Here is a 17,955-nt window from a genome sequence, read left to right on the forward strand (position 1 = left end):
GAAGTGAATAGGAAGCGAGGCACGACTTATCATAGAACGAACCATGTCTAACAAGGTTCGATTACGCCTCTCAGCTACACCATTTAACTGTGGTGTCCTAGGAGGAGTCAATTGTGAGACTATCCCACATTCTTTCAGATAGTCGTTAAACTCGGTACTAAGATACTCCCCGCCTCTATCGGATCTAAGTATCTTGATCTTTCTGCCCAATTGATTTTCGACTTCATGCTTAAACTCTTTGAACTTTTCAAAGGTTTCTGACTTATTTTTGATCAAGTAGATGTAACCATATCTGCTATAATCGTCAGTGAAAGTCACATAGAATCGATTAGCATCCCTTGTGGTTGATCTGAAGGGCCCACACACATCTGTGTGTATGAGATCCAATAGACCTTCACCTCTTTCACAAGACCCTGTGAATGGTGATTTTGTCATCTTTCCCAAAAGACAAGATTCACACATATCATCTGATTTTAGGTCAAATGATTCCAACACTCCATCCTTTTGGAGTTGGGCTATGCGTTTCTTGTTAATGTGTCCCAGACGACAATGCCACAAGCATGCCTTGTCTACACTATTAGACAAGTCAATATTAAGTACACTATTTCCTAAGCAATCAACACAAGTCACTGTTTCATACACACCATCACAAGGTAAAGCTTCAAACACAAAAACACCATTCTTATAAACAGAAATTGAACCATTCAAATCATTAAAAGAATATTTAAAACCTTGTCTGAACAATGCATGAAATGAAATAATGTTTCTCGTCATCTCAGAAGAATAGCAACAATTTATTAAGTCTAATCTAACATCATTACTAAGCAATAGTTGATAAACTCCGATCTTGGTCACTGGTGAAGACTTTCTGTTCCCCATGATCAAGTTTATCCTCCCATGCTCTATCTCCTCACTTTCCTTTAGCCCCTGCAAATCAGAACAGATATGAAAACCACATCCTGTATCAAGGACCCATGAACGAGAAGATAATGAGTTATTAGCAGAAATAGTGTAAATACCTGCCGAAGATGGCTTCACTTTGCCATCCTTGATATCTTGCAGATATTGTGGGCAAGATCTCTTCTAATGCCCCTTTTGATTGCAGTAAAAGCAAGTGGCCTCTTTTGGATCAGAAATATGGGGAGTGGAACCATTGGGCTTAGCCTTCGGGCCATTACTAGATGACACAGCTTGAGCCTTGCTCTTCTAGTTTTGCTTGGGAGGACCTTTCCTCTTCTTCCCCTTACCCTGTCCAATGGCCAAGACGGGGGCACTTGCAGGTGTGGAGGGTATACTTTTACCCTTCATCCCTGCCTCAGCTGTCTGCAACAAGTTGTGCAATTGGGCCAAAGTCTGCTCAGTGTTGTTCAAATGGTAAGTTAAGATAAACTGACCATAACAATCAGGCAACGAGTTCAAGACCATGTCAATGGCCAATTCCTCATCGAAGTGAATGTTGAGCTTGACCAAACGCTCTATGTAGCATTGCATTCTTTGCACATGAGATACAACCGATTCCCCCTCTTTCATCTTGCAAGCCATGAGTGACTTGACTACCTCAAACTTTTCTTGACGAGCTCGCTTATGGTACTTTTCCATAAGGTCCTTGTTCATCTCAAAGGGCCAGTAGTCCTCATAGTACCTCTGTAATTCTGGGGACATGGTTGCAACCATGATGCATGCCACTTTGGTAGCATCATCATAGTGTTTCTTGTAGGCAACATACTCTTCGGGAATGGTTTTTGACTCATCAAGTTCTTTGAGCTCCTTTTCAAGGACATACTCTTTGTCCTCAAATCTAAGCGCCATCTTGATGTTACGCATCCAATCGTTATAGTTGGAGCCATCCATAACGACTTTGGAGCAGATGTTTAGTAGAGAGAAGTTGTGGCTGGAGGATGATGAAGCAGAAGTGTTTCCAGGAGTAGACATCTGAAAAGAAAGATAGTTTTAGTTAGATTCCAAGACACCTCAATATAATAACCCAAAGATATCATATCAAGGTTAGGACCCAACTATGACGATTTACAACTTAGAAATGGGATGCCGAGATCCAAGTTCAAATCTCATAAAGGTAGGTGAATGACGATTCACCAATTCCACCATTAGACAAAATAAACGAAGTGAAATTCCTAATTCTTTTGAGATACATTAAAACTATTTAATGGCATGTTTTAATCTCGGATTATGCTCTACTATTTGTGACTGGGATACCGAGGATCACAAACTAGATGTGAATAACCATGCAAATGTGCTTGGTAACCTTATTGTCTTTATCATTAACTATTGATGTGCCGGTAAACCACACACGCTCCATCAAAATGATAATTATAAGATACCCATTACTACTCTTTATTAGTTCCTTTTAGTGTGCCGGTTAACCACACACGCTCCACTAACGACCAATAAAGCATAATGTGCAATTTCATGGTTAGCATACTTTTCACATTTTTCCTAATGTAACTAGAGTTGGGATTTTGAAAAACAGTGTTCTAGTACTTTCTTTAATAGCATTATACTTTTAATGAGGAGTAGTTGTCCTATCAAATCCGTTCTGCTAACGACCCTCCACTAATCAAGGAAGCGGTGGGTGAGAGTGGACACCCATTCAACTACCATTTTATAGGCAGTTTCCTTATACCCCCCTTATAGACTAGCTTCGTGAATGAGGCATACTAGCGATTTGACTGACCATATTCTTATACATATATAATATTTAACTTTTAATTATAATATATATAAGATGTGTTTTAAAACATTTTAAAACTCCAAGGGTTTATATAAATTTTTTCGAAATTTAAACTATTAAATTTTAAATTTAAATAAACCAATTAATTAGATTTAATATTTATCTATTAATTAACTTTTAATTAATTTATTAAATCTTGTTAGGATTATCTAATTAAATTAAACAATTAATTTAATCCTAATCCATATCCCTTCTAGATTTCGAAAATATGGGGATAGGATAATTTCCTTATTTTTCTCAATTATCCAATAAGGCAACTATTATCCAAAACAAAGAAACCCTAATCTTTTATAGCATATTTCGAAATTTCCAAGGGAGGAGGCTAGGGTTTTCAAAACCCTAACCCTAATTTCGATTAGGGTTCTTTGGAGGCTAGGGTTTTCAAAAACCCTTTGATCCACAACCCTAAAATCGAAAAAATGGCCTTTAGGGTTTAATAGCTATAAACCCTAATTTGCAATTCAACAATTATAACAATTCAATTTAAAACAAACAAAGGCTCTGATACCACTGATGGGTTTTAGGTAAAACAAATAAACTAGAAAACAATTCCTAAGTTCACATGCAACCTACTTTGGATCTATGTTTTATCTATTGAACATACAACTTTGAATTGCAAAACAAGAACCCTAGAGGAGAGAGGCTATAATCGAAATCTACAAACTAGGGTTTAGTAATTACATACCTTTCGATTGTTATAGTAAACAATTGATGATTCCCTTGATCTTGATCTTCTTGGAAGCTTAGCACCACAAGTGTAATGCCTCTAATGGAATCACACCCAAACTAGCAAGAAGGAAATTAGAGGAGAGAGGGAAGAGGGAGTATGCAAAATTTCGGCCCTTAGGGTTTCTTCCAAAGAAAACAGTGACCAAAACATGAACCAGGAGGCTCCTTATATAGCTGAGGGATTTAGGGTTTAGGAAAACCCTAGTTATCCTTTGCTTAGGGCCTAAGCAAACCCAAGGGCCTTATCCAAGCCCCTATGGACGAAATTATTAGGGTTTCCCCTAAAGATTTCGTCCACCCTTATCCAAGGGGGTTCTGGAGCCTTCCACTCAACTATTAGATAATTGCAAACTAGTCCCTGCACCTTATAATTAATTCTTTTAACCCCAAAATTAATTCTAATTAATTTCTGGCTAACAACTAATTAAACCAAATGATTTCTTATTAATATATTAATCTTTTAACATATTAATTCATTTATATTAATTTATTAATCTTATAATAAATTAATATCTCTCCTTTCATAATTTCCTTGTCCGGTTGCTAGGTTTGAGGGCAACCCAAAAGGACTGTGCTGCTATCAATTCAAGTACATACCAATTATAGTTATGGGCTTAGACACCTAATCCAACAGTTTGTACTTTTTGACCTAAGATGGTTAAGGGACATGCATGGTGCATGCATATCCATAAAGCAAGCATTTTTATGAACCGTTAAGGTCCCATTTAACTTCTAGAAGAGGTGAGATTAAGGATTGAATAGATTAAAAGAACTTTGGAAAGGTGGTTTTGGCTTCAGACTGTTCTCACGATGTGATACATTAGGTCCCACGACGTGAGCATGAGTCACCATCCCCCCTAAGTCGTCAGAATCAAGAGTGAGTCCCGAAATCGGATCGGGCACATCTCACAATGTGACCAAGGATTGGTCACGACATGAGGCGTTGTTTTGGGCTTTTAGGTCTTAATGGGTGATATTGTCATGTTTATACATATTTTAGGCAATATTTATTTACATTTCTATTAATATTTTGGTTATTTGCATAGAATAATGGTACTTATAAGTTGAAATTGTTATTTTGCAGCCAAATAGAAACATTTTCGAAGATAGGGACTGAAATTGATAGAATATGGAACTTTGGAGGATTGAAGGAAAGAAGAAAGGAAAAAGTCAGCAAAAGACGTACTCATGACAGGAATAATTCATGATTCACGATGTGAGTGGAGAATTCTAGAAGATATGCATGCGGGTGAAAGAGTCCTTGCCGAACACGCTTATCACATATTCACGACGTGAATCCTTATGGTGCACGACGTGAACTCAGGAAATCAGAAAACTATAAATTCCCTTGCCCATTACAACATGGAGACTTTTGGCTGATTGGAAGGTTACCTGAAGACGATTTTGAGTAGAAGAAGAGTTATGGAAAAGGATTTCAACATCAAAAGGTGTAAAGGTTCATAATTAGTTAATTAGTTTGATAGTTATGAACATGTTTGATAATTTGATTTGTTTTTGCTTACTTGTTACTATGAGGAGCTGAATCTAGCAGCTCTTGTCTAGCTAGATGAAGCTTCTGAACTATGTTTTAGCTCAATGACTATTAAATTTGATTAGTTGGTAAATTACTTGTGTTTATTATCATTACCTAGCATGTTATTTTAGTTTCTTAGTTGCTTAAATTCATGTTCTATGTAGCTTAGTAACCATTAAATTACATGAACTTGAAACCTAGTGATTTAGTGAACATTGAATTGCTAGAGTTAGGATCGACCAAAATCTTAGATAAGTGATAAAAGTAACTAATTTAGCTGTGCTAGAGGACATAATTTATGACTATAATTGTGTTTGCTAGATAAATCTTACGTAGATCACCTATAATTAATAACTAATTCTGTGTTTTGCTTATGTGTGACCATACAAGGTATTTCATGAATCGGTAAAAAGATAAGTAAATTCGGACTTGAATTGCTAATTACATACTAATTGGTGTCCAACTTTGATAATCCATAATTATTAGCTAAACATAAATAAAGAAGTGGATTCAAACTAGACAGGAGTGTTTTTAATTAATTGAATGAATTATGTGATTTACGTTGACCTGGTCTTGCAAAATTAGATAAAACCCCCTCTTTGCTCTAAAATTAGGTTAATTTAATAGTAGATAAATTAACTATTCAAAACCGTTCCCTGAGATTGACACCCGACTTACCCAACTATTCTATAATTCGATTAGGTACACTGTCTAGGTGCATTTTAGTTAGTTGAATTAGTTAGGTTATAAATATTAAAATTAGTGGGTACTTCTGTGCACATCAAGTTTTTGACGCCGTTGTCGGGGAACGACTTAGTTAATTATTAGTTTGTTTGCTTTAAATTAATCGAACCTTTTTGTAGGGTAAAACCTGCAAGAAGTTATTTTTCTGTTTTTTTTTTTTTTTTTTTTCTGCATTACAGGACTCACGACGTGATCCTTGTAGCTCACGACGTGAGAACTGAAGTTCTTAGTTTTATTTTTTTAGTTTGTCTTTCTTAGTTTAGTTTTACGTTTTTATTTTTTTGTTTTATTTCAGGAGTTCATGACCACAGACTCTAACACACCTTTGGTGCCACCACTTGAAGATCCCGAGTCTGCAATTCACAAAAATAAGGATAAGAACGTGAAAGAAGATCAAACACCAAAGAGGACACCTTTACAAGAATTCAAGTTAGTTTTCTACAAGAAGTCGGGGAAGAAAACGGGGGAGTCAAGTTCATCTTCAAAGAACAAGAGCAAGCTTGAAAACTTGGATCAAATACCCGTCCAAATCGAATATGAATACGATACCGAGCCTGAGTTTGAATTACATACAAGTGAACCCGAGAATGAGCCATGGAACGAGATGGCGAATATTGAAGAAATGTCCATGGGCTTACAGAAAGAGAATCCAAGATGATGTTGGTCCAGGATTAGTACAACCTGCCATTCCTACCACTGCCACATTCGAGCTGAAACGACATATCCTTTCTGCACTAAAGGATATCCCATTCTATGGAAAAGATCATGAGGATGCGTTCAATCACTTAGATGAAGTCAATGACATTGCTGATTACTTTAATGTCCCGAATGTTAACAAAGATATTGTCTTGCTAAGGATGCTTCTCGTTACTTTTAAAGGAGCTGCTAAGGATTGGTTAAAAGCACTTCCACCTGGCACAATCACTACTTGGGCTCAAATGCGTGAACAGTTTCTAGACCAAACATGTCCACCATCCAAGATAGCTAAACTCAAGAAGGCAATAGCTAATTTTGAGCAAAACCCGGGGGAGTCACTTTACGAAGCATGGTAGCGTTACAAAGGGTTGTTAAGGGATTGTCCTAAAAAGAAGCGCTTCTCAGGAGGCAACCCGAGTTTGGTTTGTGTTTTCTTCCTTTTTCTTTTTGCATTTTTAGTTTTTAGGAAATCGATCATATCATCCAAATCACTATATTCATAATTAAACACTGAGTGTGAGGCCCCTAAAAATAAGTGGTTATAGTTAAGAATCTAGTTAATAGACAAATTTGGAATTAATAAAAAATTTATAGTATTCACGACGTGAATTATTACGATTCACGACATTAGTTTAGGATGTAACAGACAATATATCATTAATCCATAATTAGCCCATTTTCTATTAAATTAAATGACCCATTATTTTTAGTCCAGTCCAATTTTGGTATAGACTGAATGGCCTAATTTTTAAGCCCAAACTGGATTCATGACGTGAACCTTTTAGGATTCACGACGTGAATCCTGAAATACTCGGGACCACCGATTAAAGAACACAGAACCCTCTTTGACCAAAACATTTCTTTATTCCAACGAAGTGAAAGAGGCGACTGGTCCACCCTTGTTTGATTTCGGCTGACACGCGTTCTTTAATCCTCTTTTGCTTACACAATCCTCCAAAATAGGTACATTAATCTTCTTTCCATTGTGTATTATTGCTTTAATTGCTAGATTTAGGGGTTAGGGTTTACTTTTCTTTAGATATTAAAAATTGATACCCTAAAAGCTGAAATCGTTACTGCATGTGCCTGCAATGTACTTCGAAATGATCTAGCATAAAAACCCCAAGTGTTATATTGGCCCGATTTGTACAGAAGTTGGACAGTTTCACGATCAATGACGAACTCACGACGTGAATTCCTCAGAATTCACGACCTGAATTCTGGACTGGACATTTTGTTGTTTCTTTTAATTATAACTTCTTGGTTTGTTTTTGTTGGTTTTGTTTGCTGCTTATTATTGCAGAAATGGCTCCTAGGAGGGAAGTACCAACTGGAGTAGCAGGTTTACATCCGTTCTACAATTTCCCAACAACAATGCCCGAGAAATTTTGACTCGCTGGAACAACCGTTTAGGGTGGCTTTACAATAGGGAGATTGCAGTCGCACCCACCATCAACTGGACACGGTTGAGGGAAATTGGACTCATGGATAGGCTGTCCCCGTTTCTGACCAAACTATTTATTGGAAATGGTTATTCGTTCACTTGCTCGGGATGGCTCAACCTTTTTCGCATCCAAGAGCGGGTATATAAGGATTCTTGTGTTGAGTTTTTCTCAACATTTACATTCCAAGAGAATGTCCAAGACCCCCATTATCAACAGACTTTGGTATTCCGTCTCGGGGGTGAGTATCGAGAATGCATCCTCATGGAATTTTCTTGGAGAATGGGGATATATAATCCCCAAGAGGCTATGACTCCCGAGTTTGGCATATTTTTGAGGGATGCAACTAGAGGATATGTAGATGGTGCTACTGGGTTTGATTTCTGACATAATATTGCCTCCAGAATATTCAACTCTGGAGTGTCCCCCAAGAGAAGCATTCGGTCCCCTATCCACCGATTTATCACATTTACCATCAACCATAAAAGGCATGGGGACAATGTGACAAAGCAGAATTTATTCTTTTTATGGTGCATTTTGCATCCGGGAGTGTGTTGCAACATTCCCTACTTTTTGGCACGCTTTCTGGGTGACTGCTGCTAGTTCTCGTCCTGAGAGCCCTATTTGTGGAGGCACTTTATTACACGCTTGGCCTGGTCTTATGGTCTTATCGTTCCCTGCATCACTCGTTCTTTGACTTGCATGGAGGGGAACGAGTTTACCATGGGATATTTGGAGATGATGAGAGTTGTTAGGAACTTTGGATCTCACTGGGGTATTTTGGTATCAGATGATGAGGGTGGTGAGCAGTCGGGTGACCAACCCGAACCACAACAAAGGACTCAGAGACAGAATGTTTGAGGACGAGGAGAGAGAGGGCAGCCGGTGCATCCACCCGCACCCATGGTAGGATCACATTTTGGGGATGATATGGCTGGGTATTTCGATCAGATCTCTTTGAGTGTCAATTGGATTGGAGGGACGGTGGAAAATATGGTGCAACATTTCCATGTGGAACAGCCTCCTCATTTAGGGTATTACTACCCAATTTGCCCAAGGTGGAGTGAGTATCGAGGTCAAGGAGGAGATGGGGAAGGCCCTAGTGGAGCTCGGGATGAAGAGGAAGATGATTGATCACTAGTGTGTTTTTTTTAGTTTTTAGTTTTTTGTTTAATTGGTTTTAGTTGTTTGGTTCGAACACTTTGTACGGATTGTTGAACAATTGTTTGTGTATTATTATGTTACTTTTATTTTCTTTTGGTTGTTTGATTACAGCTTGCTAAGGAGTCTTGGGAAGGGAGTAAACTCGAGTCAAGAGTGGTGATCATCTAGTTAAGGATTGTTACAAGTCTAGAGTTAAGAGTCGAGACCCACAATTAAAATAAGTGTGGGGTGAGTCAAGAGAGAGGATGAGATTAGCAAGGAATCATAGAAATTCTGCATTCAGAAGTGTCTTTATCAATTTAGAAATTGGAATGGGATGCCAAAAGTAATAAGAAGAATGGGCAGTTTCATTTTTCTGTCGCCCAATTTTCATGACGTGAGCATACACTATTCACGTTGTGAGTTGAGTTATTATAAATTCCAGATTCTGCATTCCTGCGACCTCATATCGTGAGCCTATATTACTCACATCGTGAGTTTCCCATTTTCACTATATTTGGGGGTTTTTATAACTCACATGCTGGCTGTTTCTTCTACTATACAAAGTAGCGTATGCTTTCCCTCATGAAGACTTACACCATTCTTATGGGAGATTGAATTTTCGATTCATTGCTTTTTTGCTTGTTGGATCACTTACATCTTTCGCGAGTTCAAGTCCAAATTCCTATTTAGATGAAGTTTCATATTCAAGGTGCACATTTTATCCACACGTTTGGAGTTCAATCTTGCTACTTCTATCCCAGGGGGGTATGTTCCTTTTTCTCCCTTTTATTGCTTTTAATTTAGTTTATGCATACAATGAGGGCATTTCATGTAATAAGTGTGGGGTACGGGGTAGAAAGAGTAACTTGCTAGAATTTAGTAGATTTTGAAAATTTTAGAAATAGATTTGAAATATTTCTAGTAACAATAATAATTTGAACTTAAGTTGCTAGTGTTACATGGGGTAATCCGATGAGAGCTCAAATGTTTAGTTGAGCCGATATATGTTATAGTGCATTTGTGGCATCCTTTATTCTAGTGAAATCATGGGACAAAAACACAACCTCGCTTAGTTTGAGGGATGCAATATGTTTAGCAGCCTAAACCTGAAATGTATCAAGGAAAGCTATGTCTTAACCAATAAAGGTTGAAGTTAAGCACCCCTGCTTAAGCATGTAGGTTTTTGAGTGATATAAAAAAGTGAGATGCATGTAAAAAGAGAGAATTTACCAAAAGTAAAGAAATTAAATAATTTTTGGAGCATCAAAGTATCAAAGTATGAAGATCAAAGATCGAAAATTCTGAAGTTTCAAAATTTGAAGATACCAAAAATCACACAACAAGGTAGTGTATTCAAAGAGATTGGGATATCAAATATCAAAGAAGAATTCAAGAGCTCCATTGTGGTATTTAAAAGTTGTAATTCTCTAGTTTATGTATGCTTGAGTAGCTTTACAAAAATACACTGAGGTTAAGATAGTCTTCTGCGGATGGATTTGGAGGGTTAAATAAAATGAGCGTTGTTCAAAAGAAATGGGCGAGTGTTTATGAGGATTGTGAGTATTTAGAATTGAGGGAGGTTACTTAGGAAAAAATTTAGACACAAATGCATGCGTTGAGGTTTAGCATAATGGTTGAGCGTGAGTTGGATCGTTCTATGTGATATTGGTGATGAAGGTTTGATTTAATAATTAGATTTGCTTGAGGGCAAGCAAAGAACAAGTGTCGGGTATTTTGATATTGTCATATTTATACATATTTTAGGCAATATTTATTTATATTTCTATTAATATTTTGCTTATTTGCATAGAATATTGGTACTTATAAGTTTAAATTGTTATTTTGCAGCCAAATAGAAGCATTTTCGAAGATTGGGACTGAAATCTACAGAATATCGAACTTTGGAGGATTGAAGGAAAGAAGAAAGGAAAAAGTCAGCAAAAGACGTACTCATGATGTGAATAATTCATAATTCACGACGTGAGTGGAGAATTCTAAAAGATATGCATGCGGGTGAAAGAGTCCTTGCCGAACACGCTTATCACATATTCACGACGTGAATCCTTATGGTGCACGGCGTGAACTCGGGAAATCAGAAAACTATAAATTCACTTGCCCATTACGACTTGGAGACTTTTGGCTGATTGGAAGGTTACCTGAAGACGATTTTGAACAGAAGAAGAGTTATGGAAAAGGCTTTCAACATCAAAAGGTGTAAAGGTTCATAATTAGTTAATTAGTTTGATAGTTATGAACATGTTTGATAATTTGATTTGTTTTTGCTTACTTGTTCCTATAAGTAGCTGAATCTAGTAGCTCTTGTCTAGCTAGATGAAGCTTCTGAATTATGGTTTAGCTCAATGACTATTGAATTTGATTAGTTGGTAAATTGCTTGTGTTTATTATCATTACCTCGCATGTTATTTTAGTTTCTTAGTTGCTTTAATTCATGTTCTGTGTAGCTTAGTAACCATTAAATTACATGAACTTGAAACCTAGTGATTTAGTGAACATTGAATTGCTAGAGCTAGGATCGACCAAAATCTTAGATAAGTGATAAAAGTAACTAATTTAGCTGTGCTAGAGGACATAATTTATGACTATAATTGTGTTTGCTAGATAAATCTTACATAGATCACATATAATTAATAACTAATTCTGTGTTTTGCTTATGTGTGACCATACAAGGTATTTCATGAATTGGTAAAAAGATAAGTAAATTCGGACTTGAATTGCTAATTACATAATAATTGGTGTCCAACTTTGATAATCCATAATTAGTAGCTAAACATTAATAAAGAAGTGGATTCAAACTAGACAGGAGTGTTTTTAATTAATTGAATGAATTATGCGATTTACGTTCGTCTGGTCTTGCAAAATCTGATAAAACCCCCTCTTTGCTCTAAAATTAGGTTAATTTAATAGTATAAAAATTAACTAGTCAAAACTGTTCCCTGAGATCGACACCTGACTTACCAAACTATTCTATAATTCGATTAGGTACACTGCCTAGGTGCATTTTAGTTAGGACCTGTTTGATAAGTAACTGACTGGGTCCGATCAGCTATTTTGGCTGACTCGGTCCAGTCGGTTCGTTTGATAAAGGGCTAAAAACGTCTGACCCAGTCCAATGCTCTTACTCGGTCATCTAAAATCGTCTGATTCGGTCCTTCATAAAAAAAAGCCTGACTGGAAAATTTCTCTATTTTGCCCCGAAGCTATGAACACCCCTCATCGTCAACGACAAAACGCTCTCTTCCTCCATCGACCCTTCCTATCCTGCAACCTCCTTCTTTAGTCGTCTCCTTCCGTCGGCGCTCTCTTCTTCCTTTAATTTTTGCAGGTAACCGATTTCTTCTTCAATCAATTTCTTATTCCTTTAACTTTTGCAGTAGAGAGACGATTTTTTCAGGAGAGAGACAATCGATCGATTGGGGGAACGATAGAGAAGGAGAACGTGTTTTCTTCTATTTTTCTACTATGCCGTGAGTTTTTTGTATTGCGTCATATCTCTATCGGTTTTTGTACATAGTGTGATGCGTTTAACACACTTGTTTATTTTTGCTCTATTTCAAGTGCCACATTAATGGAAGAGATAAGAAAGCTGGTTTGACTCTTTGAATTTTCAACGGAGGGAGATATTTACAAGTATATGAATGAGATTGAAGAAAAGCCAAAGTTACGAATCCTTCTTGTAAGTTCATTCTTTTGCTTTTTAAATTCACAAAATCACATCATATATAAGAAAATATAGAGATTTTGTATTATGATTAAATAAATCTTGGTATTATGATTAAATAAATCTTGTATCTTGTTTCAATATGTTATGTTATTTGAACTTGTTCAACAGATTAAACATTCACAGTTTTCATGATATATATATATATATATATATATATATATATATATATATATATATATATATATGTTAATCTCTATTGGTGCCAATTGAAATTTGAAGCAGGAGAACCTTATTAACACATAAATGATCTTGATGTTTTTTATATTAATATATGTTGTGATTCTTGTTACAAAGATTTATTATTATTGATTTTAAACTCTTTTTTTTTCAGGGAGAGGATTCGAGGATGATTCAAATTATAAAGTATTGAATTAAAAGTCAAAGTTAGTGTTACAAATTGCTTTGTAATTCAATTGAAACAAGTAATTCATGTTTTTTTATTATGTTCTCTTTGCAAATATGTAAGAATCATCAAAGTTCATTGCCTTTTCTTTTAATTATTAGTTGGTTCGATCAAAGTTCACTACTTTTTCTAGAATCAAGAATAAAATTCTTTGTTATTTTTGGTGTTATATAAAGTTTTCCATCAAGGGGTAATATGGTCGTTTTTTTATCATTCATCACAAACAGTTAGAGATATAATCAAACAACATGATTTCAGTCAGATGTGGACTCAGTCAGAAATTCTAACTCAGTTAGCATTAACTCAGTCAGCACTAACTCGGTCAGCAACTATCAAACGACCCCCTAGTTGAATTAGTTAGATTATAAATATTAAAATTAGTGGTTACTTCTGTGCACATTAATGGGCCATTACTTTCTGACTTTGGGCCTTACTGTTCTTGGGCCCATTTGGTACCATGGGTGTCATTTGGGAAATTGGGCCATCCTGGTGAAGGGTTTTGAACATTCTAACACTCCTAAGGTGTACATGCAATCTTAGAAACCTTGGATCTATGTTTTACTAAGATACATTCAAATTTGATTTTCCAAGTTTCTTAACCTAACTATCATGGCATGGAGAACTTTTAAACATAATAGCTAGTAGAAGAACATACCTTTTGTTGTTTGGATTCCTTGAGAACCTTGTGAGCCTAGCACCTCAAGTGTGATGCCTCAAATGTCTCACACAACACCACAAGACTTGGAATAAGCTTGAGAGAAGTTCACTAACACTCAAAATTCGACTAGCCCTCTTGTACTTGCTTGTAGTGGCCGATTTTGCTAGACTTGGGGTCTTTATATAGTTGTGTCACAAGTAGGGTTACACCATGTAAACCCTAATTGTCATGGCTTTCCATATTCCATGATTCATGGTTTTATAACTCCCATGGACTATCCATGGAGCACCTTATGGGTTTAACCCAATTCATATAAATCATGGATCATTAGCCCACTATACAATAATGGATGATTTACACAATCAACCCCATATATTTAATTATTCTCTTTTTGATCACTTAATTAATTCCAAATTAATTATTTGATCAATACTAATTAAATAATATTATTAATATAGTAGAACTTATAATATATGAATAATCCTTAAGTGTCCTTTCTCTCATTTAGTCTATCCAAGTGTTGCAATGCCATGTAATCCAAATGGACGATGCTAACCGGGTCAAGTACATTCCAAGAATAGTTATGAGCTTAGACACCTTATCCAACAGTCTCCCACTTGGATAAGACCCATGATATGTTTTGGGCCAATTTAGAAGTAGGGATGAGCATAGGCGGGTACCCACCTAGTTTGGTCGGAACCGGAACCGGAACCGAAACCGGCGGTTCTTCTAAAGTTGGAACCGGAACCGGAACCAGTTTAAGTGGTTCTTAAATTTTTGGAACTGGTCCCGGAACCGGCAGTTCCGGTTCCGATACCGGGCTACCCGGTTGCATTTATTTTTCTAAAATATGAAGAATATGAAATTTATTTGTTACGATTAAAATAATTTTAAGCATTTTAAATATTAAATACTAGGTGTTAATCTCAAAATAAAGAGTGACACCACAAAAATGTAAGTCAAATCTTCACTCTGCACATGTAACTAGTTAGTGACACCACAAAAATGAAAGTCAAATCTTCACTCTGCACATGTAACTAGTTCTCAATGATTGTTTTAGACTAAAGCATCATTTCACATTTTCCTTTATATAAGCTTGATTAATGAAAAATGTTTTTTTATTACAAACGATGCGGGATGCATTGCCTACTTTAATTTGTATTTGGCGTGTTATCAATTATTGTTAATCACGCCAATATTTGGTCAAAAAATTGGCCGAGTCCAAGTATATAGGACGTTAACATAGTTTGCTTAAATATAATAAATCCTCAAATTCTATAGTTAAATAAAGACTTACTAACAATATTAAAGAGTTAACAAGAATATATATATATATATATATATATATATATATATATATATATATATATATATATATATATATATATATATATATATGGAAAAATGAATATACCTAACAACCTTATATAAGCTTAGGTACCTAACCACATTATACTATATTGTTTTGCATTATATTTCCATTGCAATCGTCTAAGGTTCTTAAACTTCAACCTTTAACTTGATTTACTTCCAAGATTTTCAGACATTCACCATTATATTCCTCCTACACCATTTGGGTTGTAACGGTAGTACATGAAGCCTACCAGGGGTCTCCGATAGAAAAACGTCATTTGAATGAAGATAATGGTGAAAGTCCAAAGATTTTGGAAAGAATCAAGTTATGAGGTTGAATTTTAAGAACATTGTGTGATTACAATGCAAATATGATACAAAATTACGTAGTATGATGTGGTTAGGTACCTAAGTTTATATAAGGTTGTTAGGTATATTCACTTTACCCATATATATATATATATATATATATATATATATATATATATATATATATATATATATATATATATTCTTGTTAACTCTTTAATATTGTTAGTAAGTCTTTATTTAACTATGGAATTTGAGGATTTATAATATTTATACATATCAGTTCTACCAGATACCCGGCGGGTAGCGGTTTCGAGAAAATGAGAACCGGAACCGGAACCGCTTAAGTCGGTTTTGGTTCCGGAACCGGTGGTTCTGGTTCCGAAAGCGGGTACCCTGTTTTCCTGCTCATCCCTATTTAGGAGGATGGGCCACTATTGGACTTTTTGGTGATAATGGGTTGGGCCTTAGAGGGTAAACGATTCTTTTATCCTAAGCATTGGGCAAGTAACTTAAATTCTTAATTATGGATTGAGAACCGGTTATTAATTGGATATTTATTTGATGATGTAAGCACGGGGATTTTTCGGACCAGTAGACCGAGATTTTATCTAAGTGATTCTATAGCTTGAGGTGAGTTTCCTAACCATGTTGGCGGGTCGAAGGCACCAATGTTGGCCCATGGTTTATTATATGATGCTAGTTGTCTATGTGACTCTGTATGTATGATCTCTGATATGCGTATCAGGCAGCGCCTGAGGCCGGGCGAGGACTGATGATTAAATTTAATGTTATATATCTTTGTGATACTTGCATGTGTTTTATATGTTGGAATGTTTTATGAGCGGGACCTGTTGTTAGGCGGGGCCCGTATGCGAGTTAGGGTGAGGCCCGTCATACTCATTGGGCAGGACCCGTTATTTGAATGGTATGTGGTATTTTAAGGAACTCACTAAGCTTTGTGCTTACGGTTTTTAGTTTATGTTTCAAGTACTTCTTATTTGAAGGGGAAGAGCCTGGGATGATTGCAGTGCACACACCACCTCGTTCGCATTTTGTGTTACTCTGATCTTTTGTGATGTTGTTGATACACTTGTTCCTCTATGATTTTTATGATGGTGTTTTGGATAATAGTTTTAATTAATTTAAAACGTAAATTTTTAGTCTTTATTTTTGGGACATTACAAGTTGGTATCAGAGTCTTAGTTTGAGGGTTTCGAACATGCTCTTGGGTGTGTTTGAACTCAAACTGAGGGTTTGGTAGAATTTTTCAAAAATGAAATGTTTTATAAAAAAGGTTTCTGGTAAACGAAAAGGGTGCAATGTATGTAATCGACCGAGCTCAAGTAAGTTTTCCCAAAATACCCATACAAGTTTTATGATATGCTTTATTTATGAATCTATGAATCACATGTTAGTTAGGGCTACGAATCTGCTCAGGGTTTCCATGATAGAATTCTAGAAGAGATGCCTTTATATGCCTACTATATGAGCTTGTAGACTTGCATGCTAGAACTGATTAGTCAGTGATAGGATGACCTGATTAGGATATGCTTGATTCTGATTACTCAATGCCTGAATGTTGCTTGCTTTGTGCTTTTTAGGAGTTCTCACCAACTTTAGCTAGCTAGTAAGCGAATATGTTAACGTACATATTATAGAAACTTAATAAATTTAGAAGGTTAGGTTTTTACTCTATTGCACAACTCTTTTTTTAGTCTAACTATTGTATTGTGAGACCTTTCATTCAAATAATTATCTGGTGTCAGTGATATGTAATTGTATTCGTGAGCTAGTTAGAGGATCCTAGTAGGACTTCCTTCTATAGTTGATGGCGAAGAGTGGTGTGGTGCTCACCCTAGGAAAACCTAGTAAGAGATTTAGTGTTGGGAGCCTTTTTGTGGAGGATTGTATGTGTGGTTAAGGACTGATTTAGAGGATTCAAAGTAACCCTTGAGGAAAGTACATATAGATGTGCAAGGTAGTATAGGCCCGTACTGCTAGAAGCATAGGACGTACTCGGGTCAAGGAGAGTTGCGATGAAACCAGGAAGATTGTAGAGTACGAAACTCCTCAATATATATTGATGCATATTTTGATGGTTATTATGGTGTATTTTCAGTATAGTGACTCTTCAAGGTAGACCGGTTGGTAGTTTCGATGCTAGTGAGGGTTCAGGCTCGAGTTCTGGAGTCGGGAAGTTGGATGATCAGATGTCGGAATTCATTTCGTCTGAGATTACCCACAACATACTTGAGCAGACTCCTGTGATCTTTGGTATGATCAAGGAGAGTATCATGGAGGTATTGCAGGAGCACTTGGGCTCTTTCCGTTCTGAGATGGTGGCTTTGGTTGGAGCACGTTCGCTGACTTTCAAGGACTTCCAGGCATGCAGGGCTCCGAAGTTTTTCGAGAAGAAGGACCTGATTGCGAGTAGACGTTGGTTAGCG

This window comes from Lactuca saligna, chromosome 9 (genome assembly GCF_052625555.1).
Source record: "Lactuca saligna cultivar CGN05327 chromosome 9, ASM5262555v1, whole genome shotgun sequence".
In the NCBI taxonomy this organism is placed as follows: Eukaryota; Viridiplantae; Streptophyta; class Magnoliopsida; order Asterales; family Asteraceae; genus Lactuca; species Lactuca saligna.